This window comes from Lithobates pipiens, unplaced genomic scaffold (assembly GCF_037356315.1).
Source record: "Lithobates pipiens isolate NorthernLeopardFrog02 unplaced genomic scaffold, aLitPip1_a1.2 Scaffold_1, whole genome shotgun sequence".
NCBI classification, from domain to species: domain Eukaryota; kingdom Metazoa; phylum Chordata; class Amphibia; order Anura; family Ranidae; genus Lithobates; species Lithobates pipiens.
In genome coordinates this window covers 209,103,326-209,131,066 of record NW_027507685.1, presented here as the reverse complement: position 1 = coordinate 209,131,066, position 27,741 = coordinate 209,103,326, and the positions used below count along the sequence as shown (strand labels likewise).

Below are 27,741 nucleotides of genomic sequence, written 5' to 3'. Positions count from 1 at the left end.
CCTGGGTTTAGTAACACTTTAACGTTTATTGAGAGAGTTTAGTTCCGCTTAAAGGTCAGCACAGTTATCAGATTGACATGGTCCAGATCATTATTTGTTACATTTTTATAATCTTGGTATCTTTTTTAGGTCTTCACTTCCCACTTTGATTAATGAACAGCAATGAGAACTAACGGGGTTGACATATTTCTTTAGGTATATATAGTGGGACAGCAGGAGCCTATCAGTACAGAAGACCAGAGAGGCACCATGTACACCTTCTTCATTCTTCTGCTCACCATCTGGCAGTCTCAGGCTGTCACTTTGGTAAGTCTTATCAGAGGTTTAATGTAATTGTTTACTGTTGATGTGTAAAGGAAAAGTTTCCTAGGGGATACAATGCACATTTCTTTTTTTTTATTCTCATTGGAAAGCAAATACTGCAAATAACATGGTGGATACAGTGCCTTGAAAAAGTGTTCATACCCCTTGAAATTTTCCACATTTTGTCGTCATGTTACAACCAAAAACATAAATGTATTTTATTGGGATTGTATGTGATAGACCAACACAAAGTGGCACATAATTGTGAAGTGGAAGGAAAATGATAAATGGTTTTCAACATTTTTTACAAATATTTGTGAAAAGTGCAGCATACATTTGTATTCGGCCCCCTTCACTCTGATACGCCTGACAAAAATCTAGTGGAAACAGTCACCTAATTAGTAAATAGAGTCCACCTGTGTGTAATTTAATCTCAGTATGAATATAGCTGTCCTGTGAAGCCCTGGAAGAGTGGCAAGATAAATCCATTGTTGAAAGAAAGCCATAAGAAGTCTTGTTTGCAGTTTGTGAGAAGCCATGTGGGGGACACAGCAAACATGTGGAAGAAGGTGATCTGGTCAGATGAGACCAAAATGTCACTTTTTGGCCTAAAAGCAAAATGATATGTGTGATGGAAAACTAACACTGCACATCACCCTGAACACACCATCCCCACTGTGAAACAGGGTGGTGGCAGCATCATGTTGTGGGGATGCTTTTCTTCAGCAGGGAGGAAGATGGATGGAGCCAAATACAGGGCAAGAAAACCTGGTCTACAAAAGACTTGAGACTGGGGTGGAGGTTCACCTTCCAGCAGGACAACGACCCTAAACATACAACCAGAGCTACAAGGGAATGGTTTACATCAAAGTATATTCATGTGTTAGAATGGCCCAGTCAAAGTCCAGACCTAAATCTAATTGAGAATTGGTGGCAACACTTGAAAATTGCTGTTCACCGACACTCTCCATCCAATATGCAAGAGCTTGAGCTATTTTGCAAAGAAAAAAGAAAAAAATGTCACTCTCTAGATTTGCAAAGCTAGTAGACACATCCCCAAAAGACTTGCATCTGTAATTGAAAGGTGGTTCTACAAAGTATAGTATCTAATTAAGTATAAGAGGGCTGAATAGAAATGCATGCCACACTTTTCACATATTTATTCATTAAAAAAAAAATTAAAACCATTTATCATTTTCCTTCCACTTCACAATTATGTGCCACTATGTGTTGGCCTATCCCAATAAAACACATTTGCGTTTTTGGTTGTAACGTGACAAAATGTGGAAAATTCCAAGGGGTATGAATACTTTTTCGAGGCACTCTATATCTGGGGCTAGTGGAATTGATCTTTGTTGCTTCCCAAAGTGTTTACTTTCTCAGGAGATACCTTTAAAGGTTAGGGTACATACAGTAGGTATTTGTCATTTGATTCTACTTCTAAAATTTTACTGCAACCAAATTTCCATCTTTAGCTTCAAAATACAATGTATATACCTTTGGCTATTGTGCCATTGGGGGATGTTTAACTCAGTGGCAGATGCCTTTTCAGTAAGTTCACATCGACCAGAAACTTTAGTTTAAGGGCATGGTAGCCCACTTTTATTAAGAGGAACAAAATAAAGTTCATACATACACTTGGTTGCCCACACAGGGGTTCTTCTCCCAAAAACAATAAATTAAAAATGCTGAGCCACCTGGCTCTCTTCAGCAGTATTGCCACTTAGGCTTTACACTTCAGCCCTCTTGGCCATATAACAGGGTTCCTGTACAACTACTGTACCTCTTTTCAGCTTCCTTGCTGCTCAGGCCTTCCACTTCAGGCTCTCATCTGTCTCCTTAGATGCACACAGCTTCAACACACACAGCGTCTATCTAGAAAGCAGCCCCTCACTGCTCTGATCCTCAGACTTGGGTCTCTGGCTTTCTTTAGTGCACACCTGCACTCTCTGGACTCCTGGAGACCTCCTGTCTCGCTGGGTGGAGCCCAGAATCCTAATCCTGACTCTGCTATAAGCCCAGGACCCACCTGCTCAATCAGTCAGCCAGATTGGCTGTTCCCAAAACCCGGTCCCAGGATTGGAGATTCCGTTCCACCCATAACGCTATGGAATTTCCGGGCTCCAGGTCCCCAACTGGATTTTACAAACTTTGGAGGAAACTTATAAAACAGATTCCTCCACATGAAATACCCCTGGAGCCCCTCAACCTGCCTATTTGAGAAACCTGGGCGACAATTACTAGGACAGGGAACTGTACTGTTACACTATAATATATATATATATATATATATATATATATATATATAGCTGCATCAAAGAGTAACTAACATTATTTTCCAGTATAATAATGTAGAAATCAAAACACAGCCATAAAAAACATAATTTCTATAGTCTATACACAATAATTAGGCAAATAGTATTCCTCTGGATTATTATTATTATTATTATTTTTTAATGATTATTTTTGAACAAATACTGTACAATGTTTGCAAAAACAAAATATAAATGCATGGATTGCTTAGGTGCCTAAGGGCTCCTTCACACAGATGTGTCCATGTACGGAGCCCGCTCTGCTCAGTGGGGGGATCGCTCCGTCGATCCCCGCTGAGCAGGAAGATGACAGGTCTATCTCTGCAGACTGTCCAGGGATGGACCTGCCAGAGTGCCGCTCTCCTCTATGGAGGATTGGATGACGATGGACCGTAGAGTCCGTCGTCACCTGATCCGATCCGCAGATGGATCGGAGCGGGTTGGATCAACGGATGATCACCGCTGACATCCGTCCCTCCATAGACCTCTATGGAGTGTCCGTTCATGTCCGCCTAAAAAACTGACAGGTGCACCTAAACGGATTGTCCGTGTGAAAGGGGCCTAACAGTGTGTAGAATTATTGGGCAACTTATTTTCCTCATTCATTTATTTATTCTTAAAGCGTTTATAAATCCAAAAAGAAAAATGTTGTATTGTGTTGCAGCTTATCAAGCTTAGATGTGATGGCTGCATTTGTTTTCCTTTTTTAGGCTTCTTATTATTATTTTCATCAGGCGATGAACTAACACAGCCAATAACTTACTTTATGCCTTAGGATGGCTATGCTCAGTCCTCCATTCTATCTCTGGAGGAACACCATATCCACCCTTAAATAGCAATTGTCAACCCACATAGAAGGTTGTGTTAGATAGACTAGTAGATTTAGATGGACTTTAGATAAGTGACTAACAAAATAAACTTAACTCCAGCTAAAACTTTTTAAGCAGTTACAACAACAGTTTTTTTTTCTTTTGGGATAAAAGTTTTAACTAAGTGAATAAAAAGCCAATCCCAGGCCCCCCAGTCAGAATTAAATGGGTTGTCTTACCCCTCTAACTGCCAGTTTTGCTGTACAGGTTGGTCTGTTAAAGGAAGTTGAAACATATTGGACTTGCTAGCAGGATCAACCAGGGGGAATCTGAAAAGTAAGGTCTGCTGAGTTAATGGTATTAACAATGTGCAACATATACTGTATGTTATTATTTATTTTTCCACTTTGGGTTTTGCAGTAAATGTAACAAATACATGACATATAAAAAATATTTTTTTTGGTCTTTCAAAAATATTTAGTGTCCAATATAGCCACCCTTCTTTTAGATAACTGCCATAAGCCTCCTGTCCATGGAGTCTGCCAGTTTCTTGATTTCTTAACAAAGTACTTTGGCTAAAATAGCAACCACAGTTACTCAAATTCTATTCAAAGATATGTACAGTAAAACCTTGGATTGTGGGCAACTTGGTCTGCAAGTGTTTTATGAGATGAGCAATGTTTTTTTTATAACTTGATAAATGAGTGAGGTCTTGCAATACGAATAGCTTGGGACCCAACTTGTAAGACTCCGAGTCATGTGACATGTGAAAATCCCATTTTAATCAATGAGAGCTGTCTTTAATTATTACTACTGAAGTCGCTCCGACTTTAGAAACATTTTCTGTACTACTTCAAGGTGTCTTCTATCTGACTTGTGCCCATAGACTTTAAGGAGCATTTGTGAAAAAAATGCTTATACTCAAAGAAGCTCAAAGAAGCTCAAAAGAGTGCAAAGAAGTTCAATAAAAATGTGCACAAGAGCACAAAAAAGCACAAGCTTCTTCAAGCTGAAATAAAAGCTCAAATGCCTGTAAAAGCTTCTTTTTTTTTGAGCTGCAGTGTGCATGAGTCCCAAGTCGGCTCCTCATCTTAACTGATATCACTTAGATCTGATATTACAGGAAGATTACCCAGACATTCCATGAAGTTGCCTTAAGCCCCGTACACACGAGAGGACTTATGTCCGACAGACTTCCGAAGGAGTTCTGCCGGAGTTCCGACAGAGTTCTGATGGACTTTTCGACTGAGCGGACTTGGCCACACACAATCACACTAAACTCCGACGGATTCGAACGTGATGACGTACGACTGGACTCAAATAGGGAAGTTCATAGCCAGTAGCCAATAGCTGCCCTAGCGTCGGTTTTAGTCCGTCGGAATAGCATACACACGAGCAAATTTTTCGAAGGGACCGGGTCCGGCGGAGTTCCGGCGGGAAAATTTTAAGCATGTTCCATATTCTAAAGTCCGTCAGACTTTGGTGAATCAAAAGTCCGTTGCAGCCCACACACGATCGAATAGTCTGACGGAATCAGTCCGTCGGACTTTGGATGTTGAAAAGTCCGCTCGTGTGTACGAGGCTTTAAAGTTGCCTGATAGTCACATTGCTATAATCTTCTTATATGGATTACAGACTAAAGGAGTTATGAATAAATGGTAGTGAAATGAATCATCTGTGTTTCCACTATTCCTATGGGAAAACTTGCTTTGATATATGAGTGCTTTGGATTACAAGCACGTTTCCAGAACAAATTCTGCTCGCAGTCTAAGGTTTTACTGTATTGCCTTCCCTAATTGTAAATGCCATGTTCAACAAGGGCCCACAGGTTCTGAATAGGATTTAAGTCAGATGAATTAGGGGACCAGGCAATGTACTCATATTTGGATTATTTTCTATATAGCTAGGAAGGGAAGTACCGTACTGTATATACTTGAGTATAAGGCGACCCAAATATAAGCCAAGGCACCTAATTTTACCACAAAAAAACTGGGAAAACGTATTGACTCGAGCCTAGGGTGAGAAATGCAGCAGCTACTTTAAGTGGAAAAGAGGATCAACAATGCCCATCTGCAGCCACACTGTGCTCATCTGAATGCCTCACTGTGCCCATTTGCAGCCTCACTGTGCCCATTTGCATGCCTCACTGTGCTCATCTGCAGCCTCACTGTGCCCATCTGCATACCTCACTGTGCCCATCTGCATACCTCACTGTGCTCATCTGCAGCCTCACTGTGCCCATCTGCATACCTCACTGTGCCCATCTGCATACCTCACTGTGCTCATCTGCATGCCTCATTGTGCCCATCTGCGTGCCTCACTGTGCTCAACTGCATGCCTCACTGTGCTCATTTGTATGTCTCAGTGTGCCCATTGCATGCCTCACTGTGCCCATCTCCCTGCCTCACTGTGTCCTTCTGCAGCCTCATGGACCTGATCTCCAGAACACTGGCGCTGTGACATGTAGTCTAGTCGGTGGCTGTCCAGTGTAACAAAGCCCCGCCTTCTCCTCATCCCCGACGGAACACTGATTCAGTTTCCCATCAGGGAGTCAGTGTTCCACCTCTTACGGATGAGAATGAGGAGAAGGCTTTGTTACACTGGACTGCCGCCGACAAGACTGCATGTCACAGTGCCGGGAGATCAGGTGCATGAGGCTGCACCTGTACCTGTACTGCACCTATGGATGATGGAGGCTACTGGGACCATTGGGACCTTCAATTCTGCAGAAATGTTTCTGTACCCTTCTCCAGATCTGTGCCTCGATACAACCCTGTCTCAGGGATCTACAGACAATTCCTTGGACTACATGGCTTGGTTTGTGCTCTGACATGCACTGTTAACAGTGGGATGCACCTGAGCTCAATTTTGCGTGTCATGGCAAAGGCTGTGAATACTTATGTACATGGAATTTTTTTTTTTTAAATAACAAACATGTTATACTTACCTCCACTATGCAGTTCGTTTTGCACAGAGTGGCCCCGAAACTGGTCTTCTGGCTGTCTCAGCTCCTCCCTGCAAGAACTAACCACCTTCATGCAAGCTCTCTCGCATGGTGTTTAGTTCTTGCGGGCGCGGTTCCGTGATATGGCCGGCGGCTATAGCCGCTCACTGTATCACTCGGCCCCGCCCCGGCGCACTGTGTCATTGGATGTGATTGACAGCAGCGTGAGCCAATGGCTGCGCTGCTTTCAATCTATCCACTCTAGCCAATCAACGGCCAGGCTGAGCGGCGAAGAGGGGGCGAGCGCAGCAGGTGAACAGGCTCAGGTAAGTAAAACGGGGGAGCTAGAGGAGGCGGTATTGTCGGTTGTTTTTTTTCACTTTAATGCATAGGAAGCATTAAGGTGAAAAAACGCAAACCTTTACAACCTCTTTAAGTGCAAATTATAAGTGCAGCACAATCATAAAGTAAATAAACGATGCATATCAAAAACACAGTATAACTCAATAGTTCCTATAGTGACAAAATATATCAAAAACACAATTTAGCTAAAAAGCTAATGTGATAAAAAAAAGTCCCAATTCGAAGTCCCAAAATATAACTCCACCATAGTTATGAACAAAGTAAAATATAAATACATCCAGAGTGTTCGGTGCCCACCACCTTCAGGTAATGTGCCCGATCAACTTCAGTATCTGACCCCACCACAGGGTCATATTGGTCTTAGTAGAATCCACTTAGAATGATACTGGAACTCTCCTTCAAGTAGCACTCATGAATCCCGTTCTTCCACCTCTTATTCTTGATCAATTATATAGCATGTCATAGAATAGAAATGGAGAAACCATAGTGCTCTCTGCTTCAAATAGGTTATTTTAAACGTATACAGGAGTCCCCTAGTTACAAACATCTGACTTAGTAACGACTCCTACTTAAACGGAGGGAGAAAACAGGAACTGAGAGGAAATCTACCCCTAGGAAGGGAAATTCACTCCTGTAATGCCGTGTACACACGGTCTGACTTTCCAGCAGAAAAATTCAGACGGAATCATTTCATTGGATATTCCGTGGGCTTCAGCTGACTTTTTTTTTTCGAAAATTCTGACGGACCTAGAAATAGAACATGTTTTAATTCTTTCCGACAGGAATCAATTTCTATCAGGAAAACCATTTGTCTGTATGCTGTTCCAACGGACCAAAAACAACGCAAGGGCAGCTATTGGCTACTGGCTATTGAACTTCCTTTTTCTAGTCCGGTCATAAGTGTTTTATGTTATTGCGTTCTAAACGATCGGACTTTGGTGTGATCGCCACCATTACTAGTAAAAAAAAAAATTATAAAAATGCTATAAATCTATCCCCTTTTTTGTAGACGCTATAACTTTTGCACAAACAAATCAATATACGCTTATTGTGATTTTTTTTACCAAAAATATGTAGAAGAATACATATTGGCCTAAACTGAGAAAAAAAATTGCTTTTTAAAAAAAAAAAGATATATATTTATTATAGCAAAAAGTACAAAATATTGTGTTTTTTTTTTTCAAAATTGTCGCTCTTTTTGTGTTTATAGCGCAAAAAATAAAAAATGCCACCAAAAGAAAAAAAATCTCTAATTGTGGGAAAAAAAGGACATCAATTTTGTTTGGGTGCGGCGCCGCACGACCGCGCAATTGTCAGTTAAAGCAACGCAGTGCCATATCACAAAAAATGGCCCACTCATTCAGCAGCCAAATTTTCCGGGGCTGAAGTGGTTAAAATGGCTTTTTAAAGCCATCTGTGCTGGAGGACAGGAGACCTCCTGTTTGACAAGGAAGATCCTCTTTATAATTCAGACTTCCCCAATTTTAGAGAAACAATTCCTCTTAAAATCTAAAATTCCTCTGTGCACCTTTACTTCCCAGTTGTTTATTCAATTGTGTATAACTATTTTCCAAATAATCAATAATGTCTTTAAATACTTAAAAATACATGATGAGTATATACATATTTCAATGGAGTCTAATGGCGTGTTCTGTGTATATGTTTGTCTCTTTAAAGATGCAAAGTTTTATCTCTGAAACTGGCTCTGGAGCCCTGGATGAGAATGGAGTCTGTTACTGCACCGTCAACCTCCCAGACACCACCTTCCCGGCTGACCGCTTTGAAAAGCTGGAGATATCAAACCGCAACCTGACAATCACTGTGGAGAAGGAAATCACTAAGGTATAGGTACTCCTATATATGAGTAAAAACTATAAGAAAAAAACTTGAAAAACATACGGACTAGCACATTTTGCACCAACAACCTAAAATATCACTGTAGCTCCTATATGTACTAAAACAATTATTAAACAGTATCTAAAAATCCTACCAACTGAAGTCAGTGGGTGTCAAAATAAACCCCATTATTGGTGTGGCGCCCCCTGACCTCCAGAGGAATGGCGGCGGCCCCCAGAGGCAGGGAGGGCTGACATTTCACCTCAAGGTGCAGGTTGCATGGCATGGTGGGTGGCGGACCTGTAGAAAAATGGGCGCCATCACTTTTATGCTCAGAAAAAGGGTCAGGAATTCTCTGTATGAGGCCATCTTAATGGTTTCCCAGGCTCGCCACAGTTCCCCAGTCTATGGCAGAGTAAATTCTGGTACTTTGTCTCAAGTCTCCATCCTTTCCTCATGCCTCCAGACAACAAACAGGCTCTCATTGGCAGAGCCTCCAGCACATGGCTAGTCCTTAGGCTTCAGGCAGGACCATTTTTAAGGCAGGGCAAAAGGGGCAGCTGCCCTGGGCCCTGTCATTGTTGTGGGGCCCAAAGCAGCTGTCTCATACTTGCCAACTATCCCATTTTAAATTTCCTTGCCTCTTGCTGTGTCCTGTTAACTCAGTGTGAAGTGCTGCTACTAATGCTGCCCAGCTCTGCCCTATTGTTGTGCACAGATGACTCACCTGCAGACCCCGTGTTTACATGTAAATAACCAGCATTCATATGTAAATGTATGTTTACATGTAAATATGTTTACATGTAAATAACCAGCATTCATATGTAAATAGAAGCAGCTTTCATATGTAAATAGCTGCATAGATATGTAACTAAAGGTGGCATCCATATGTATAGCATGACCCCTGGAGTGAGGAGATGATGTGCTGTAACGAATCAGTGAGCTGTAATGTGTGCTGTAACTTCTAGCAACCAGTCAGTAAGCGGTAATAATACACTGTAACCTCTGGCAACCAATCGCAATAGCTGCCTGATCTGATTCAGTAAACGGATTGTATGTCTCAGAGCAGGTGGAGAGCAAAACTGCATGGGGGGCCCAAGAAAATTTTTGCCCAGGGTCCAATCAATATTAAAGAGGGCTCTGGCTTCAGGCCTACCCGGAACAGCAATTATTCCTCACAAATCCATACCAGACTAAGGTCTGGGTGGAAGGACCCTGATCACTTGACCTCCCCAAATATTTATACTATTTTCCAGCATGCTCAGTGGCCATGAAACCCCTACTGATTGGCTGAGAGAAGTATGCATATTCATAACCTAGCTGTACTGTAGCTCCTCATACTAATGCCAAAGGTAACAGTGTCACCTACTGACAGAATGGAGGATCCACAGCTAAACCAGGCTTAGGAGAAAACCCAAATGATCAAAAAGACTTAAAATCAGCAAGGTTAACTACAAAATAGCACAGTTAAATATAATTAGTAGCCCATATTTAAGACTAGAGTGCTACATTGGTGTCAGAGGATGTACAAATAAACCTCATCATTGGTCTGAGTGAATGCAAACATAAATCCTGCCATTGGTGTAAGTGGGTGTCAAAATAATCTCTACTATTGGTGTTAGTGGGCTGGTTAAAGTCAGAGTATGGAGGCTTCCATGCAGCATCCAGGTCTGCTCACCAGAGAGAGAAAAACAGCCATCAACCAGCCTCTCTGACCAGCTGCTTAACCGCTTGACCACCGTAAAAGTTTTACCCCCTTCTTGACCAAGCCTTTTTTGCTATTCAGCTCTGTGCTACTTTAACCACTTAAGGACCGAGCCTCTTTGTGAGATTCACTGTTTACAAGTTTAAAACAGTTTTTTTTTTTTTGCTAGAAAATTACTTAGAACTCCCAAACATTATATATATATATATATATATATATATATATATATATATATATATATATATATATATATATTATACTTTTTTTTTTCTAACACTCTAGAGAATAAAATGGAGGTTGTTGTAATAATATTTGTCACACCTTATTTGCCCAGCAGTCTTACAAGTGCACTTTTTTTTGGAAAAAATTCACTTTTTTAAATAAAAAATAAGACAGCCGTAAAGTTATTTTTATATTGTGAAAGAAAATGTTGCGCTGAGTAAATTGCGCCCGTTCGTGGAATGGCGACAAACTTTTACCCTTAAAAATCTCCATAGACGACGTTTTGAAAAAATTCTACAGGTTGCATGTTTTGAGTTACAGAGAAGGTCCAGGGCTAGAGTTATTGCTATCACTCTAACGATTGCGGCGATACCTCCCATGAGGTTTGAACACCCTTTTCATATGTGGGCGATACTCACATATGCATTTGCTTCTGCACACGAGCTTGGCGGGTCGGGGCACCTTTTATTTGTCATTTTTACACTGTTCTTTTTAAAAAAGAATGTAAACATTCCTTGTAATAGAAAAAAGCATGACAGGACTGCTTAAATATGAGATCTGGGGTCAAGAATTGCATGTATTGCATTACACAAAAATGTATTGCATTACACAAAAATGCAATAAAAAAAAAAACTAAAATAAATTTTGCCATTTGAAAAAAAATAAAAATGTCCCTTTAAGAGCTATGGGCAGAAGAAACGGCGGGTGGTCCGTAAGTGGTTAACTGGTAATTGCACTGTCATGCAACATTGTACCCAAGCTAAATTTGTATACTTTTTTTTAACACAAATAGAGCTTTCTTTTGCTGGTATTTGATCACCACTGTGTTTTTTATGTTTTGCGATATAAACTATAAAAGACTGAAAATGAAAAAAAAAAGAATAATAATTCTACTGTTTGCTATTAAAAGTAACCAATAAACTCAAATTTTGTCCTTGGTAAAAAAAAATCCCAATAAGTGTATATTGATTGGTTTGCGCAAAAGTTATAGTGTCTACAAACTATGGTATACTGTATATACTCAAATTTACACAGCTTTTTCTTTCTGACTGCCTATCACATTTATTGAGGTGCTAAAACGCCAGGGCAGTACAACCCACCCCCCCCCCCCATTACCCCTTTCTGGCAAAGTAGACACCCCAAGGAATTTGCTGAGAGGCATGTTGAGCACATGGAAGATTTTGAAAAATGACAACAAAAAAAATAATTTTTTTTATACTAAGTTGTCACTTAAATGATATATTGCTCACACGTGCCATGGGTTGATGCCATGTTGATGGGGACAAGGGCCTCTTCCCTACAGCCTTGGGCAGTGGTTGTGGGGGTCTGAAGGTTAACCACAGACTGCCCGCTCCTCCATCTGACAGTTCTTAAATAGGTAAGGGATGGGGCCACTTGGTGACATCATAGGGTGGCCCTGCCCCCTTTTGACATCACTGAGCGAGTATGCATCAGTCGGTAACATCAGAGTGGGGCCACCAGGTCACTTACCTAACCTTACCTATTTAAGAACTTTCAAATGGAGGAGCTGGCAGTTGGCAGTTGGCGGTTGGTCTTTCTTTGCGGGTGGAGCGTTTTTTATTCTTTTTTGGGTCCAGTTATGTGGCAGGCATCATGATTGAGGAAGGATCTACAGCGGGGGGGGGGTGGACAATGTTGTTTAAATTTTTTGTTTTTTAAATATAGGAATTGTCAAAACCAGGTGTACTGTTTTTATTTATTTTTGACACGTTTTTTGGTAAATGAATAGGGATACAATGTACCCCATACTCATTCACATGGGGGGGCAGGATCTGGGGACCCCTTGTTAAATGGGGCTTCCAGATTCAGATAAGCCCCCTGGCCACAGACCACCACAGCCAGGGTTAACAGGAAGAGGCCCTTGTCCCCAACAACATGGGGACAATGTGCTTTTAGGTGGGGGGGGGCAGAGTTCCCTTGCCCCAAAGCACCTCCACATGCTGAGGGCATGTGGCCTTGTATAGTTCAGAAGTGTGGGCACTTTCTCGCCCCCCCCCCTTTCCTGGCCTGCCAGGCTACATGCTCAGATAAAGGTCTGGTATGAATTTTGGGGGGGACCCCATGTCATTTAAAAAAAAAATTGGCATGGGGGTTTCCCTTAAAATCCATGACAGACCTAAAAGTCTGGTATGGTTTTTGGGGGACCCCACACCATTTATTTTTACATTTTGGCATGGGGAAGCATGCTGAAAGCTGATGGCTCATGTGTTGTTAAGGACGCGGCGGCATGCTTCTTGGCCTCTTTTCTTAACAACCTATTGACTGTGTGCTCGGTGGGCTCAAACTTATGCTCAGCCCGAACCGCTTGCCCATCCCCACAGAACAGTCACAACAACCTAGTGGAGAGGAGGCCCATATGGGAACTTACAGTCAATGCAGTGGTGAGTCAGTGGTTGTAGGCCCGAGCTGAAGACAGCACCTGGCGAAGGAGGTGCTGTGTGGCGTTGCCAGTTTGACCAAAGAGGGAGCTTGCAGAAGTGTAGACATAGGCCCTACACTTTCCCTACTCATCTGGAACCTCTCCCTACCGCTAGTGCTGTCACAGACAGACAGGGTACCTCTCCAAACACTAGCCACTTCACAAATGTGCACCAAAACCTGGGGGCAGAGACTTAAAAAGACTCTGCTTAACCCAAGATGGCCACCAGGGTCACCTGGATGCATTGCAGCCAACCAGAACACTGCTGCAGGAGACTGAGGAAACCATAGAGAAACCAAGACTTCTTCTCCAGCTGCAGTACCACTCCAATTGAGTGCCACCTACAATGGGGGAAACACACCGTAGTCATGACAAGGCAAGGCGACATGTGTGACTGCTATACAGACACCACTGTGTTTACAAGGAGAGCAACACATTTTCCTTTGTTGCCTGCAGCATGTTCTTGGCATTTGTGGCTGCTGGTGGGTAGCAACAAAAACCATGTGAACATTAATACTCACTGGATATTTTCTCTTTTTTGGACCATTCTCTGTAAACCCTAGAGAGGGTTGAGCTTGAAAATCTTAGTAGATCAGTCGTTTTTTAAATACTCACACCAGCTTGCCTGGCGCCAACAACCATGCCACGTTCAAAGTCACTTAAATGGCTGTAGATAAAATTGCAGATTTTTATTAAAAATGGATCATGACTATGCACTTAATCTAAAATAAGATGTCTATATTTTAGGAATGCTGCTTTCAGCAATATATACAGGCATTATTAACTACAAATGTGATATCTCTGTACAGATCTACATCTATCAGAGCACACTGACAAGGTATGTAGAGCAGATGAAGAACCTGACCAAACGTGTGGAGATCATGGAGAACGGAGGTCTCTCCTACACCGAGCTGGAGTTTGAGCTCATCAAGTTGGAGATCAAAGAGATGGAGTCCCTCATACTGCAGCTGAAAGTGTCATTTAATGGCTCCAGTGTCATAATAGATACCCTGTACAAAGAGGTGAGAACAGAACTGTTGCTATTACTTTTGTGGTAGACATGTTCTTATGTCTATGTCATGGCAGGATAACTTTCTAAATCAATGGCAACACATATGAAAAAATAGAGAGCTTTGAGGAAAGGGTAAAATATTAGGACTTTGACACAAAATCTAACTGCTCAGGTCACATTCTCAAACTGACATGCTAGGGACTAGGGATGAGCTTGGCGTTCGACTCGAACATCGGTTGTTCGCACGTTCGGCAAATAACAAACGTTATGGGCCGTTCACGCCAAATTCGTGTGGCGCTCATGGCCCACAATGTACTGCGCCATCCCAGTGCATTGCTGGCTCATGATTGGCCAAGCATGCACTGTGACCCACGCATGCTTCGCCAATCACAGTGCTGGCAGCGAGGAGAGCCATGATTGGCCACAGGCAGGATGCTTGTGGCCAATCGTAGCTCAGTCTGTGTAGTACACGCCCCACACTATATAAGGCCGCCAACGCGGCAGGCTTGTGTAGTGTGTTGGCGTCTGTAGGAGTTAGTGGGTATTCTCTGTGTACCTTCAACACAGTATACACCGTTTGTTATCGACCATTTTAGCGTTCTTGATCTTCTTTAATTGAGCTTTCAGCCATCTGCAGGAGATTGTGGGTGTTGTCTGTGTGCCCTGAGCGCAGTATACACCATTATCCACCGATTTAGCGTTCTTGCTCTTCTGTCATTGAGCTTTGTCGGCTGTAGGAGATTGTGGGTGTTGTCTGCGTGCCCTGACCGCAGTATACACCATTATCCACCTATATAGCTAGCTATATTGCTCTTCTGTAATTGAGCTTTCAGTCAGCTGTAGGAGATTGCGGGTGTTGTCTGCGTGCCCTGACCCCAGTATACACCATTATCCACCTATATAGCTAGCTATATTGCTCTTCTGTAATTGAGCTTTCAGTCAGCTGTTGGAGATTCTCTTCCAGTGCTCTGTCCTCAGAACTAGCGGTGCTCCGTAGGCGTTCCAGGGGCTACGCAAGTTTGCAGGCAAAATTATGCCATGCCGTGCTTGCGCTGGTTTGTTTGGGGGACAGGAGCCACACTGGGGCAGATGTCAGCTCTGCAGGGGCAGGCCGAGAGGTGGTTGATGCCACGCCAGCTTAAGCCAGGATTGGTGGTTTGCGACAATGGCACCAACCTCCTCTCCGTCTTCCGACAGGGACAACTGACCCATGTGCCCTGTGTGGCTCACGTCCTTAACCTGGTGGTGCAGCGGTTCTTGAGCAGGTACCCAGGCTTACAGGATCTCCTGAAGCAGGCCAGGAAAGTCTGTGTGCATTTCCGCCGATCATTTAATGCCTGTGCTCGGCTGGCTGAGCTCCAAAAGGAGTTGAACCTGCCCAAGAACCGACTTACATGTGACATGCCCACCAGGTGGAACACAACGTTGGCCATGCTGCAGCGGCTGCACACGCAGCAGAGGGCTATCAATGAGTACCTGTGCGACTACGGCACCAGGACAGGGTCAGGGGAGCTCGGTTTTTTCTCACTACGCCAGTGGGGCATGATCAGGGATGCATGCACTGTCCTGTCACCGTATGAGGAGGCCACAAGAATGGTGACCAGTGACAGTGCATGCATCAGTGACACTTTACCTCTTGTCCACCTCTTGGAGCATACGCTGCATGGAATAATGGACAGGGCACTTGAGGCAGAACAGAGGCAGGAAGAGGAGGACTTCCTTGCCTCTCAAGGCCCCCTTTATTCAGACAGTGTTCCTGCTGTCCCACCCATCACACAGGACGAGGAGGAGGAGGAGGAGGATGATTGTGTCAGTATGGAGGTGGAGGCTGGCACTCAGGAGCAGCAGTCTTGTAGGGATGATTTACAGTCCCAAGAAACCCATGGACTTGTACGTGGCTGGGAGGAGGTAGCTGCGGATCATGTTGTCCTTAGTGACCCAGAGGACTCCGGACCGAAAGCCTCAGCTAACCTACGCTGCATGGCCTCCCTGATCCTGCAAAGCGTGCGGAAGGATCCTCGTATTCTTCGGATCAAGGAGAGGGACCATTACTGGCTGGCCACTCTCCTTGATCCGCGGTACAAGGGTAAGGTTGCCGACCTTATCTTTCTGTCGCAGAGGGAGCAGAGGATGAGACATCTCCGGGAGGCCTTGCAGAAAGGTCTGTGCAACGCGTTCCCAGAGACTGGGAGGTTACAAATTCCTGTTCCTGGAAAATGTTATGCTGAGGCTTCGGTCAGAAGGAGCGGTGGAGAAGGTGGCCGTCTGACTGATGCGTTCAGACAATTTTTTAGTCTGCAGCCCCAAGGTATGATTGGTTCCACATGGCACATGATCGGACAGCTGGATTCCGAATCACATATTAGGCTATAACAAAGAAAATAGTACCACTCACCCCGCCCCCCCCCCAAACTTATATCAGTTGGATCAGCCTGTGGATAGACTGGTGCAAGACAGGCTCCAGGAGATTTCAACAAAATGGCAGCCATCTGCACACAGACATCGAATCTCTGTTGTAAACATGTGAATAAAATATGGCTTCAGCTCCTGTTACGCACTTATAGAGAACTCCTCAGACGAGTTTCACCCTTTTCTGGGGCCTAATCGTAGAGATCTCTACAGGTAAGTCCTGATAAGGACAAACTTATTTGAGGAGTTCTTCACAGGTGGAGAACAGGAACTGAAGCCATCTCTTTTCCATTTCATTCACATACAGTATATGCAACAGGAAGTTGGTGTCTGTTTAGCTATGTAATTGATTTACTTCCTGTACAAATGCCTTGGTTAACTACAGCAACATACCTCACTCTGATTCATTTTAGTAAAAAAATAAATATACCGTATATACTCGAGTATAGGCCGACCCGAATATAAGCCGAGGCCCCCAATTTACCCCCAAAAAAACTGGCAAACGTATTGACTCGTGTATAAGCCGAGGGTGAGACATGCCTGTCCATCCCTGTGTGTGTGTCCGTCCATCCCTGTGTGTCCGTCCATCCCTGTGTGTCCGTCCATCCCTGTGTGTCCGTCCATCCCTGTGTGTCCATCCATCCCTGTGTGTGTGTGTGTCCATCCATCCATCCATCCCTGTGTGTGTGTGTCTCCATCCATCCATCCATCCATCCCTGTGTGTGTGTGTCTCCATCCATCCATCCATCCATCCATCCCTGTGTGTGTGTGTCTCCATCCATCCATCCATCCATCCCTGTGTGTGTGTGTCTCCATCCATCCATCCATCCCTGTGTGTGTCTCCATCCATGTGTGTGTGTGTGTGTGTGTGTGTGTGTGTGTGTGTGTGTGTGTGTGTGTGTGTGTGTCCAGCCTACCTTTGTCCCGAGCCTCCGTCCCGTGCCTTGCATCCTTGCCTCCGTCCCGTGCCTTGCATCCTTGCCTCCGTCCCGTGCCTTGCATCCTTGCCTCCGTCCCGTGCCTTGCCTCCTTGCATCCGTCCCGTGTCGTGCCTTATCTTGCCCCCGTCCCGTCCCGTCCCGTGCCGTGCCGTCCCGTGCCCTCTTCGTCGGCGGCCATTGTAAAGTTCAAAAGCTGCGCCGCCGCCTTCGCCTGTGATAGGCGGAACACTGAATTTCCCAGCAGCCTGTGTTCCGCCTATCACAGACGTCGTATCATCCTCGTCCGTAGTACGAGGATGATACGATGTCCGTGATAGGCGGAACACAGGCTGCTGGGAAATTCAGTGTTCCGCCTATCACAGGCGAAGGCGGAGCCGGAGGCGCGGCTTTTGAATAGAATGGCCGCTGTCTGTCTGCTCGACACGCTGATCGAGCGGGCAGACAGCGATGACTCGAGTATAAGCCGAGGGGGGCACTTTCAGCCTCAAAAAAGAGGCTGAAAATCTCGGCTTATACTCGAGTATATACGGTATATATATATATATATATATATATATATATATATATATATATATATACAGTATCTCACAAAAGTGAGTACATCTCTCACATTTTTGTAAATATTTTATTATATCTTTTCATTTGACAACACTGAAGAAATTACACTTCGCTACAATGCAAAGTAGTGAGTGTACAGCTTGTATAACAGTGTAAATTTGCGGCCCCCTCAAAATAACTCAACACACAGCCATTAATGTCTAAACCACTGCCAACAAAAGTGAGTACACCCCTAAGTGAAAATGTCCAAATTGGGCCTAATTAGCCATTTTCCCTTACCGGTGTTATGTAACTCGTTAGTGGTACAAGGTCTCAGGTGTGAATGGGGAGCAGGGGTGTTAAATTTGGTGTCATCGCTCTCACTCTCTCATACTCTCCCGTACACAATTAGTGTTCCCCGCATACTCGGAATCAAGCAGAAGAGCCGCACTGGCTATTGAATTTCATCTTTCTTGTGGTACGTGTTTTATTTCACTGCATTCTTGATGTTCGGAATTTCCGACAAGATTTGTGTGACCGTGTGAATGCAAGACAAGTTTGAGCCAACATCTGTTGGAAAAAAACATGGATTTTGTCGTCGGAATGTGCAATCATGTGTATGCGGCATTACAGTATTTCCGACTGTTATTTTATGTATCATACTTTGCAGCCTAGTACATTCTCCCTGAGCAATACACCTGAGTGCTGGCAACAGTGCAAAGAGTAAACCAACATGTATTTCATAGAGTAGCAAAGTAATAAAGTTGAACAAATACTGTAGATGTACACATCACCATGAACTTATATTTACTAACCTCTGTTAGGCCCCTTTCACACTGGGGCGGTGCGGCCGTCGGCGGTAAAGTGCCGCTATTTTTAGCGGCGCTTTACCGTCGTTTTAGCGGCGGTCTGCGGGCGCTAGCGGGGTGGTTTTAACCCCCACTAGCGGCCGAAAAAGCGTTAAAACCGCCCGCATAGCACCGCTGCAGCGGCGCTATGCCGGCGGTATTGCCGCACTGTCCCATTGATTTCAATGGGTAGGAGCGGTTTAGGAGAGGTGAATACACCGCTCCTTCACCGCTCCAAAGATGTGGCTAGCAGGACTTTTTTCACTGTCCTGCCAGCGCACCGCTCCAGTGTGAAAGCCCTCCGGCTTTCACACTGGAGTGAAAGGGGCCGCTTTTTTTCAGGCGCTACACAGGCGCTATTTTTAGCGCTTTAACGCCTGAATACCGACCCAGTGTGAAACTGGCCTTAAAGCGGGAGTCCGCCGGGACTCCACGTTTTTTTTTTTTTTAAAAGCCAGCAGCTACAAATACTGCAGCTGCTGACTTTTAAAATAGTGACATTTACCTGTCCAGCGCGCCCACGATGTCGGCACCCGAAGCTGATCTGTAGATCGTCTCTCGGGTGCTGCCGCCGCCATCTTGGGTATGGGAATCAGGAAGTGGAGCCTTTCGGCTTCATTTCCCGGTTCCCTACTGCGCATGCGCGAGTCGCGCTGCGCAATAAGGACGGTCCCCGCTGCCTCTGGGATCTGTGTGTTTCCCAGCAGGCAGCGGGGCACTTGTGGAAAGGGGCGGGCACTTGCGGAAAGGGGCGTAATCTACAGAACAGTAGTCCCCCCTATATAAACAGGGCAGACCCTCATTCTGTCTGCGGGGAAGAGAGAGATCTTGTGTTTCTGGTAATCAGAAACACAGATGTCTCTCTTCCTCCAATCAGTCCACCCCCTAGACTCACACTTAACCCTTTGGTGGTAACCCCTTCCCTTCCAGTGTCATTTATACAGTAACAGTGCATTTTTTAGCACTAATCACAATATTACTGTCACTGATCCCCAAAAAGTGTCACTTAGTGTCCAATTTGTCCACCGCAATGCTGCAGTCCCGTTAAAAATCGCTGATTGCCGCCATTACTAGTAAAAATAAATTTAAAAAATGTAAATTCCATGTAAATTCCATAAAACTATCCCATTTGTAGATGCTATAACTTTTGCACAAACCAATCAATATACGCTTATTGGGATTATTGGGAATATGTAGCAGAATACATATTGACCTAAATTTATGAAGAAATTTGATTTTTACATTTTTTTTTATTGGATGTGTTTTATAGCAGAAAGTAAAAAAAAATTTTTTTCAAAACTGACAGTCTTTTTTTGTTGTGCAAAAAATAAAAACCGCAAATACCACCAAAAGAAAGCTATATAAAAGGACATACATTTTGTTTGAGTACAGCGTCGCTCAACTGCGCAATAGTCAGTTAAAGCAATGTACTGCAAAAAATGGCCTGGTCATGAAGGGGGTGAAACATGAGACATGTGGGGGTAAGATCTGCCCACCTCAGAGCATGTCTATTAGCTGCCTATTCTATAAACTTGTATGTTGATGTAGCAAGGTCTCCAGCCTCCTTCAGTCTAATGAAAACCTCTAGGGCCAGAGATAGCTGACATTCTTCTGTATATGGTGGATTGTGAGGCATAGTGGGTGCAAGATGGATAAAGTTATTGGGCGTCTGACACTCCTTGGATGTAAAAGAGATTTTTATTTCTCTTACAAACTTTTATGGGAGAAAGAGGGTAAGGGCCAGGACACTGTTAAGTAGTTCCAAGTTCAAAAAGGAGACTCCAAGACTTTAATAGGAGGATAGTCATGCAGAGGAAAGCCTCCAGCCACACGCCACATCTGCATGTGTAGGAATCCTGTCTCCTATGGCAACAGTCTTTAACAGTTCCTAACACTAAGCAAAACAGTCCTTTCACTTCCACTACAACTTCTCTTTGTAGTTCTTCAGCCCACTGTGCTCTCAGTCTCTCACTAGGCCCTCTGATTCACTGCCACTGCCTTGAGGTCCTCCAATCTTCATGGTGGTATCTTCCTCAAGCATCACCCGCCTCTCTGCTGGGTCTCTAGCTTGGCACTCACAGATACTTCTCAAGCGTCACCGCACTGGCCTGCCCAGTCCCTGGCTTGGCACACACAGCTGCTCTGCAGGCATCACCTCCACTGGCTGGGTCCCTGACTTGATTACTTGATTACCACCTCAGGTTTCCCGATTCTCCATCGTGCCCGTTCGGCAAGAATACTGCTCCTGTACTTACTCACTGTGGTCCTTGGTAATAAGGTGGATGGTACCTTAGTGGCGTCAGCTTCCCCTCTACCTCCGACCACTGACAGGTTCTCAGAACCATGAACCATCACTTCTGGTTGGACTGCAAGCTGCAATCCCAACCCTGCTCTCTTGCTTCTGCATAGGCCCTCAGGCAGCCTAGCAGCCAGATGCCCCCAGGATAGGCCCAATCTCCAGCCTAGCAGCCCGGGGAAACACAACACACGTCCACCCAGACAGCCTTACAAGTGGCACAGAGCACAAATCTCCTGACTCCACCCAAATATATAGGTGATCCCAGCAGGCTAAGAAACCCTTGCCCGTTGACTGAGATACCCACATACCCATAACTTGACCTTGCGTTGCCCTTCTCATATCTAGCACCACCAAGTACCCGGCCACCTAGTGGTAGTAGAGACAAGTGCAATCAGGCAAAACTTAGGGAGGAATCAATAGCACTCTAACAATCAACTAGGGTATCTGCTCCTGACAAGTAAATTTGTGAGGAGCATCCCTGCCTAGACCCCAGGGTGCTATATCGGTATGTATATTATAATGCATGAAGGAAAAGGGGGAACAGTGGCAAAAAAACTGAAGATAGGGATCAGAATATTACACATCTGTTTAATTAGTCTCTCTTTTCTTGAGTTATTGACTGTAGAATATTTGTTGCTCTATAGACATATTTTTGCTATGAATTTTATATCTATAGCATACTTAGAAAGAAATATATAGATAAAACTAATTTTATAACCATGCAACCCAAAGTATGCATACTGTACCGTAATTTTTTTGGTAAGCTAATCAATTGAGATACAAACAATCAGCCTTTGTGTTTTAGATCCGTAACATTTCCATCATGGTGAATCAGCTGGAAATATATGATAAGAACAACGTGTTGGTGATCAGACGTGAGATTCAAAGTCTGAAAAAACGCCTTGAGGATTGTGAGAACAATACAAAACCAGACTATCCTTCTCTTCCTCCGCCAGCTTACGGTAGGTCACAGGAGTAATTGCATGTCATTGTTCAAAATATACTTCTAACAGTTTCCCCACAATATCTATTAATGAATCCTATTGTATCTATGTATGTATTTTTTTATCTTAATTTCTTCAACATTCCAAAAACATGCAGAGTAATAGGTTAGTTAGTGGTATGAGTGCAAGTGTAAATTAGTATCAGTCCCGTTTTCATGCTCTTGCATGGTAAACACCTCCATACATTAGCTTTATCACAAGGTATAACAGTGACTAGGTAAAACAACTTTATATCTCCCCCTGGGATTGGTGAGCAAGGTGATATCTTCAGGGATCTCTCAGTACCATGACTGTTTTATGATCTGACTAAAACTGACTAGATTATGCCACCGTCCTATTATACCTGGAAACCGGTCAAGACTGAAACATGGAAGCTGGCAGAAGTAAACGTGCTGTCTAAGATTAGGCAGGACAACATGCCTACTATTACCTTTATAGCCAGCAAAGACCTGTGCTCCTCTCTGATTTTCCCTGACTTTACGGCTGTGCCCTGCGACTTGTCATACCGCTGTCCAAAATAATTCCCTTAGTAGTTACTTAAAATGGTTGTAAAGGTAAAGAACAATTACTGCCAGCTCCTCTTTTCTATTAATCTCTCCTACATTGTGTAATTGTTTTTTTCTTTTTAAATGATGCCTTTAAATACCAATGTCTTTAATCTATTGTGGCCGGTCATGTGACCTCTGGCTGCTCTCCTTTTCCAAACTATAGACTAAAGAGGGAGGGGCCGAGATCCCCCTCTGACATCATGTGACCGCTGTGACCGGTCAGATGAGATAAAAAAATAAGGTATTTGCAGGCTTTTTTTTTACAAAACCATTTACATGTGTAGGAGAGATTACTATACCAGGCTGGCTGTAATTGTTCTTTACTTTTACTGCCAGCTACTAATAGCGGCAGGAGGGGGGGAGCTGAGAGGGGGAGACGCACACAGAGAGGAGAGCAGCAGGATGGCAGAGGCACGTAAACTTGCCATGGTAAACAGCAGCCATGATTACCATGGTCAACACACAAAGGGGGACATAGGAACAGGCAGGATCAGCCAGGTTCTTTACAGCTTAGAAAGGGGCAGATTAGACAGCACAATCACTATGCTGTGTTTAATCTGCTATAAGGGAACATGATCTCTGATTTTTTTTTTCTTTTAGGGTTACAACCACTTTAAAGGGGTTGTAAACCCTTGTGTTTGTTCACCTTAATGCATCCTATGCATTAAGGTGAAAAGATTTCTGTCACTGACCAACCCCCCGTTTTACACACCTGAGCCCCGTAATTCCCACGCCGGAGAAAAGCTCACCCTCTCTGCCCATTGACTCGGCTCTTGATTGGATATGTTGGTAGCAGCGCAGCCATTGGCTCCCACTGCTGTCAGTCAAATCCAATTATGGGGGGGACGGGGCAGAATCTGGCATTCTGTGTCTATGGACCCAAATTCTATATAATTAGTTCAGTGCCAAAAATGTACCTAACAGTAGAATGTATTTTCTGAGTATAAACATGGCAAGCAAATATGGTTTTAAGTAAGACAGTGAAGTGATGAGGCCCAACGTGATTTGCCTTTTAATTCAGATTCAAATTTTGACCGCTACGTAAAAATAAGATTCAGTAGGGTTTGTGGGAGCAGAAATTGGTGTCAATGTGACCAATCAGAATAGATCTGGTCTGTGCTGTAAGTGGGAGGGAGAAGATTGGCGATTTCAAATTTCCTGATTGCTGGAGCAGCTGATAGCTCAACAACCCTGGAGGTAAGTACAACTGTGGGAGGGTGTCTGATGTTAGTCCACCTTTACATTATTTCTGTAAAGGTGAACTAAACACTGTGATACACTTTATGCTACTGGTCAGAACTACTACTACTGGTTATGCTACTGGTCAGAAAAGCATAAAGAAAATAGCACTAGGAAAGGAAAGGCAACTATAAATATTAGAATGTTGGATCGAAAGCTCCCCGTTTTTTTTTTTTTTTCTGGGTCTGACTAGTCCAATTATCCCCCATTAACCTGATTGGCGCCAACGTTCCTATAAAGGTTAATTTGAATTGTTGACTTTAAAATGTAAGCCCCATTAGGCATGTAGCTTATGTAGTGTGTAATAAATGTGTAGTGGATACTCCCGCACTATCACTCTGAGTAGAATACAGTGATGTTAAATGGCCAACTGCTGCAGGCACCTAGTAGCTTATCTGTAGCTAATGTGATATATAACTTGTATGGAATATTGCTGCTGGGCTGCTGGAGTGATTGTATAATACTCTATGAATGTTATGTGATTATTCACAATTCTATTCATGGACTAATTATGCTAACAATCATCTGTTCATTTTGCTGCTGTTTTTACACTAGTCACTGAACATTGATAGATAAATTCTTATGTTTTTATATATTTATTTGCGGATTTGCACAGTCTTTGATTATTCCTTCCATTTATGCAATTGGTTAATGTTGAAAGTTTGGCAAAGGATATGTCACCTTTTATGTACTGCTGAGAACATTGCACTGAACCAACCAAGCATCCATTACTGGCTAGATCCCAGATTGGCAACTTTGCTGTTGTACTGTAGGGAATTCTCCCTCTTTTTGACATTACAGTAAAACCTTGGATTGCAAGCCTAATTTGTTCCAGAAACATGCTTGTAATCCAAAGCACTTGTATAGCAAAACAAATTTCCCCATAAGAAATAATGGAAACTCAGATGATTCATTCCACAACCATTTATTCATAAGTCCTTCAGTTTATAGTCCATAAAAAAGATTATAGCAATGTGATAGGTTGTGTAACCATAAAAGGTCCATCCACAAATGGAAGCCTCCACGGGGGAGTAGAAGCAAAATCCAACACGAGCTACAGAGTATAAAAGAGGCACCTGTAAGTGTAGAAATATGGTTACATTTAATGAAGGTATGATATTTAGCAACTCACATGGTTGATGATTAAAAGAGGCACATCTAAGTATGCAGGCATCCAGGGTAAAGCTGTCCACATAGACCATCCTCCTCACCGCCGGCTCTCACCGCTGTTAGTCTGCAATTGTGTCCAGGAAGACTACCCTGCAGTAGAGCGATCTGAAAGGTGTGGAGGATGGTCTATGTGGACAGCTTTACCCCAGATGCCTGCATACTTAGATGTGCCTGTTTTAATAATTAACCATGTGAGATGCTAAATGTTGTACCTTCATTAAATGTAACCATATTGCTACACTTAGAGGCGCCTCTCTTCTCTTTCATACTCAGTTGTGATAAGATGCTATATTAAGACATTGCTTGTATATCAAGTCAAAATTTATAAAAACAAATTAGCTTGTTTTGCAAAACACTCTCAGACCAAGTTACTCTCAATCCAAGATTTTACTGTATTCTATTATCTTTCAATGCAGTATTTAGTTAAGAGCAGAAATAGAAATTCTACAGTGAAACCTCAATTCTTTTCTAATAATGCTTAAAACAACAGTAGTGGAATTTTAAACTATGTGTGTGCTCCGAATGTGCATGCCCAGTGCATTCTGGGGCAAATGTCTTTGGTGTTTCTGACAGAAATCAAAAAAATTTGATTTTTTACATCAAAAAAGATTATAGCAAAAGTATAGATACAGTAAAAGGCAGGATCTTCAATGAAGAAATACATTTAAAGTGATATTTATATCCCCTTTTTTATCCCCTTATTTATATCCCCCTTTTTTTTATCGAATATGAAAAAAACTAATTTATACTTAACCTGCTTGGTACAAGGATATTGCACAGAACTGCCCCTTACTGCTTCTTCTGGTCTGCTCCTCCTCTCCTGAGTGTGCCCCCATAGCAAGCCATGAGCTTCAAGGGCACACATGTGGATGCGCTCCCAAGCAGGGCTGTGTATCAGGAGACAGCCCAGTATAAGTCTATAGCAGGGATCTCAAACTGGTGGCCCTCCAGCTGTTGTGAAACTACAAGTCCCATGAGGCTTTGCAAGGCTGACAGTTTTAAGCATGACTCCCACACTCAGAGGCATGATGGGACTTGTAGTTTTGCAACAGCTGGAGGGCCGCCAGTTTGAGACCCCTGGTCTATAGTGATTGACTGGCCTAGGTAACCAAGGGAAAAAGATATTGGCCGGATTCTATTTTGATTCCTGTGGGCTGCAGCTGCCTAATTTAGGTAAGTAGGCCAAAAGGACTATTTTACTTTCTCTAAAAGTGTTTGGACCTGGTAACTCAAGTGGAGTGATTTTCACCAATAGTTTTCCTGAAATATCTTGGTGTCACATAGCATAGTTAGTGAACTGATCTTCACTTGCTTGCCAATTGGTAGGACTTATTGATAAGATTTCTGTTTTTACATATGCACTTTTTGGAATTAACACTGAAATTTTCTCCCAGGCAGATATTAGAAAATGACTTTTCTATTTTGTATAATTTCTTTTTATGTTGCATAGGTACTTGTGACCATGGACACATCGTAAATATCAGTAAGCCTTATCTAGTACAGCTCAATCAATATGGTGCAGGCTACAAATGGGGAGGATGGGGAAAAGACTCATTATTAGGGGCTGACCAGAACACTTTTTGGGTTGCTCCATTAAATACTGATGGACGCACAATGAATTATATCTGCACTTATGCTTCTTATAATGATCTCCTGCTCTACAAACAAGCCTCATCAAAAAGCCTTAGCGGTGCAAATTATGGGCAAGGTAGTGGAATGATTATGTACAACAATGCAATGTATTATAATTGCTACAATTCCAATAAACTCTGTAAATACAACATGAAAACAAATGTAATAGAACAATTAGCATTAAGGGATGCAACTTACAACAACCGCTTCTCCTATTCATCCACACCTTGGCAGGACATTGATCTTGCGGCTGATGAAGAGGGTCTTTGGGTCATTTATGCTACTGAACAAAAGGGAGGGAACATTCTTATTAGCAAACTTGATGCTAACACATTGGAAGTAAAGCAAACCTGGTCCACCTCCCTATACAAGCCAGGTGTCTCCAATGCTTTCATGGTCTGTGGAGTATTGTATGCTACTAGAGTTTACAGAACAAAGATGGAGGAAATTTTCTACATGTACGACACTAAAACTGGCAAGGAAGCGCATCTGAGTATCCACATTGAGAAAATGAAGGACACAATGCATAGTCTGTCCTACAACCCAAATGACCACAAGCTCTACATGTACAGTGAGGGCTTCCTGTTCACGTATTATGTCACTTTCATGCCAAAAAAGAAATAAACTTTTAGTATTTCTGGGCCAATCTGACACAAAAATTAATTTAATCAAATACGGCTGATATCATCATGAGATACTGAATTGAACAATTCATCATTTACCCTTATTATGTGATTGTTATAGATTGATACTGTATACTACTTCTTCTAACTGCTCTAAACTGATGGAAATTGATTATGATTGGTTGATATGCGTTATTGCTTTGGGGTACATCCCAATGTTTTCTAATTAAGCGTTACTGTACCCAGGCTTTCTGAACAGGACCACAAAGGAGAACCCACAACTAGTCATTAGGATCCCCAGGCTATTGGAAAATATACACAGCCTACTACAATCCCTGGGCACCACCTGTGTTCAGTTTCAGAGCAACTACTACCAATTTGGGTTCTAGAAAATTGGAAAAGTAATATCATGTAGAAGATTTAGCACAATTGTTGTAATTAAGCAAGCATCAGAGTAACCACCAGTATCAGTTAAAAATAAATACCTTTCTAAATACAAAGAGTTCAATGCACAATACTATGATTTACTGTACGTGTTGTTAGAA

At 43.1% G+C, this 27,741-nt stretch overlaps 1 pseudogene across 1 annotated transcript; it reads left to right on the top strand.

Moving 5' to 3' along the window:
• Nucleotides 1-162: 162 nt before the first annotated feature.
• Nucleotides 163-27,678, top strand: LOC143988844 (olfactomedin-4-like; annotated as a pseudogene). Its single transcript, XR_013276927.1, has 5 exons — nucleotides 163-306; nucleotides 8,409-8,573; nucleotides 13,744-13,956; nucleotides 21,786-21,942; nucleotides 26,392-27,678. The product of XR_013276927.1 is annotated as an olfactomedin-4-like (transcript).
• The last annotated feature ends 63 nt before the right edge of the window (nucleotides 27,679-27,741 follow it).